This window comes from Triturus cristatus, chromosome 9, assembly GCF_964204655.1.
Source record: "Triturus cristatus chromosome 9, aTriCri1.1, whole genome shotgun sequence".
Lineage (NCBI taxonomy): Eukaryota > Metazoa > Chordata > Amphibia > Caudata > Salamandridae > Triturus > Triturus cristatus.
Window position 1 is genome coordinate 1,158,334,008 of NC_140592.1, and position 3,990 is coordinate 1,158,337,997.

Genomic DNA, 3,990 nt, shown 5'->3' on the forward strand with positions numbered 1-3,990 from the left:
TCCACCAGATACAATGCCCACAGTCAACAGTCAGGTGACCAAATACACTGCATAACAAGTACCATTTGTGTGGTAGGCCGTGAATACACACATGCATAGTGCTGAAAATGGACAATTTGTCCCTGAAGGCATTCCTACATATCCAAAACACAAGTACAGTGACTAGCAAGGATGGCACAGACGATTCAGCAGGAGACATAGGTGAGCAGGCATGGCCATTGGTTTTTTTTTTTTTGTTTTTGCTTTTAAAATAATTTTATTCCACAAAAATATTTAATTTATAATTATGATTTGAACTTTTTTTGTTTGGTTCTCTGTGCCTCTGGGTCTTTTCTCTTCTTATTTCTGTTCTTGTTCTTCACGTTATGCGTATCATAATACCGAACCCCAACTTTCTTAGTTTGTTGTTGCCTGTCCAGTCGCCTTCTCTCCTTTGATGTAAGCTTCTTGTGTGGCTTTGCATCTTCATCATCGCACTCCTGCTGCATTTTTCTTTTCTTGCCTCTAGGTCTGTCCCCATGGGTTTGAAGCTCTTCTGACCCTTGAGACATCTGTTCAGTTTTTGTAAACACCTTTTCACTTAGTCCTTTTGGAATCCCTATAGCAGAAAACCGTTTTGCCTTGGCCTTGTCAAGGAACTTTTTGTATTTAGCAATCTTGTCATCCAGGGCCCTAATGACGGCTTTGGGATTTTGGGCTTTTGCCTGAGGCTTTTTGGAGTCAGTGCTTTCTGCATCCTGGCTCTTTTCAGATTCATTTTTCTGGCTCGTTTCCACCTCGTCATCTTTCTCTGCCTCTTCCTCCTCCTCACCTGTACCAATGTCTGACAGGTCTGATAGATCAAGCGCTTCCACGGGTACAAGGTCTTCACCAGTGAATTCAGGTGCCACATGTATTTTTCCAAAGTTCTGTCTGACATGGGTCAATATCTGTTTTGTTTCTGTGTTTGCTTGGGTCTCTTCTGGCTCCACTCTTTCTGGAGCTATGTTGACAGGCTCCATCTTTTGCTCTTTTGTGCTACTGATAATGCTTTCTTGAACAACCTTTATAGGGGGTGCAGGGTTTGAAGGCTCTGGATGTGCATGTAGCTGTGGAATGGTCTCTGCATTTGGGGGTTTTACAAAGAAAGGTATCCGACCCCTCTGCCAGTCATTGAGTACCATCTTGGAGACAGTTGGTAGGTCTGGTTCTCCACCCTTTAGCAGTTTCCCCATCCGCATGGCAAGCTTCTCAAGGAAGTCCTCTGGGCTCTGCCAGGAGTCAATACGGTATGTTTTGCTGATATATTCGGTTTTGGCTCTCTCAAGTACCGCACTGATATAGTCCTCTGGGCATTTGATCTTTTCAACTTGAACAACGCCTTTCAATACGATGTCAGTCTCACTGTTTCCAGATGGATACACAACATCAGGACAATCTATGAGAAATATCCGGCGCATCAGTGTGATATACTGCCAGACCTTGGTTTCACCGGCAAGGGGAGCCACATTGCAGACTTTCTTAGATCGCAAAGTGTTGATCACAGAGCTTTTGCCAACATTTGGATAGCCGATGAAGCCCACGCTGATCTGCTTTTTGTCTGTGTGCAACTTGCCAAATTGCCGCAAAAGTTGAATGAACGCTCCTTTGCCAAAGGGATTTGTGAGACTTGCATGAAAGGCAAGGGTTGGGTACTCCTGGGAAAGGACTGCCACCCAACGTTTAGTGGCCCATGCAGGAATTAGATCACATTTGTTTAGTACAAAAATGAGATGTTTCCATGGCTTCTCTTTTTTGAGGTAGGCCTCAATGTGTGGAGAACGTGTGCCTTGTGGGTCTCTGGCATCCAGAACCTGGATTATTACATCGGATGAATCAATGACCTTGTACAGCTCCCCCCAGATTCTTTTCGACTGCCCCTTTTTAAATATCTCCTCTCGTACTTCATCTCTGACACCATCATCTTCTACAACAAGATCGCGATCTTGCTCTTGACTGTAGTTATCCGCTGACGTTTCGGCTGTCTTTAGAAGCTCTTGAACATCACACACAGAGAGGCTGGGGCGCTTTCTTTGTGCTTTCGGGCCGAACGTTGTTTCAAATGTTTCGGTGTCCAGTATGTGCACTTTAGAGTTGTGTGGTTTAATTCGGTCATGAAGGAGAGACATTGGCAACTTGGTTTGCTTCATAACAACTCGATAGGGGTCTTTCATTACTACATCCATCTCCTCTTGGAATTTTTGTAGGGAGGACTGCCTGATGACACGAGTATTGCCAAACCATTTAATATTTGGTTCCACTCTGGCCACGGTGCCAGGAGCAACAGTTGATTGATACTGCAGAGGCCTGATCACTTTCCCACGATTATTTCTTCGCTCCTTTTGACGGTACATATTAAGCCGCTTGATGGTACCACGATCCCTCATGTTAGAACCTCCTGCACCTATGAGGCGATCCGGGTTGCTGCTGGACGTGGAGGTATTGATAGTGCTCCTCCCTTTAAACCTTGGCTTCACCATCCTGCAGCTGTATAGCAGACGAGTGTAGGAGAATGGGGGACGCGCCGGGACGTTTCGATGTTACGAGTCTGAGGCACCACAAAGCTGGTAGTCCCCAAACAGCGCGAGCTCTGGTGTAAGAGAACTCCGTCCCCCGCGTGCCAAGCGAAAAGGAGGCATGGCCATTGTTGAAGGGATCCGTCACCAACAAAGGAAATGTTGACACAGGTCAGCACAACAATTGTGCAACTGTTTGCAGGGAAGGTGTCATGTGCCAAAGTGGAAGGAACACTCCTTGGGACAATATATCCAAAGAAAAGGAACACACTCTGCCAATGCTTCTTTGCAGAGACATTGTGATGGCACACAGATACTGTTAAAAAAGACTCATTTATCAAAAATGACGAGTAACAACGAAGTTCAGCCGGAGCAGGAGTTTATTCACCTTCCAAGTTTCCAGTACAAACATGAATGCCCCAACGTTTCCCCCAACGCTCACACCATCCGAATCCCCCTGTTCGAAACACAACACTCCGCGTGGTTTCCACGAGCAAGATGCAAGTTTGCTCGTGGACACCACGCGCCATGAACGAGTATGTATACAACACATCTCCCCCCCTTTATTATTTATTCATTTTTTTTTTTTTTTTTTTTTATTATTTTCTTTTTATACATTGTTATTCGTTAAACTAAATCATAATACAATCTTTAAACCTTCCCGGGCAATGGTGTTCACGTTTTCTTCCAGAAAAATCTCTTCTCCAATGAGAACACCCTGGTTGTTGATCATACCTCATTTCATTGTGCACATTCTCCAATCGTGTGTCATTTTTAACATTTCTAAATGGAATGTCATTGCTTACATTATCTAAACACATGTCATTGGATACATTCCCGTATGGTTGTGTAGAACCCTTAAATACAGAAACTCTGCTCAGATTCCAAACACTTCCACCCTCTATTCTCACCGCATTGTTGAAAACTTGTACAACTCTCTTTGGATCTGACCAGCTTTGGGAACCCTTAAGGACATTCTCTTTCCTCTTTATGCGAACCAGATCACCCACTCCAATTTTTTGTATGCTCACTGGACCTCGCTTCTGGTCCATAGTTTCTTTCATTTTTTTTTTATACTCACTGACCCTTTGTCTAACTACATTGTAATCAACAGCAACCAACTTCTTATCATCCATACCCTTCTTTAACCACCATGGAACCAAACAAGTACTGGGCTTCCGTCCTCTCAAAAGCTCGAATGGGCTAATTAAGGTTACTGAATTAGGAGATGTCCTATATGCTAATAGCATGGACTTTAGAGCATTGCTCCAATTGAGTCCCCCCTTAATGGCAAGTTGGATCGCTTCCTTCACCACGCGATTAAAGCGTTCCACCTGACCATTTGACTCCGGATGGAAAACTGAAATTCTCCTATGAGTTATGCCACATTTTTCAAAAAATGACTCCATTTCTCTGCTAATGAACTGGGGACCATTGTCTGTGACAATCTCCTGAG

General features: G+C 44.1%; 1 pseudogene; it reads right to left on the reverse strand.

Annotated features, from left to right (window-relative positions):
* Positions 1-235: 235 nt before the first annotated feature.
* Positions 236-2,635, reverse strand: LOC146799557 (nucleolar GTP-binding protein 2 pseudogene; annotated as a pseudogene).
* Between the last annotated feature and the right edge of the window lie 1,355 nt (positions 2,636-3,990).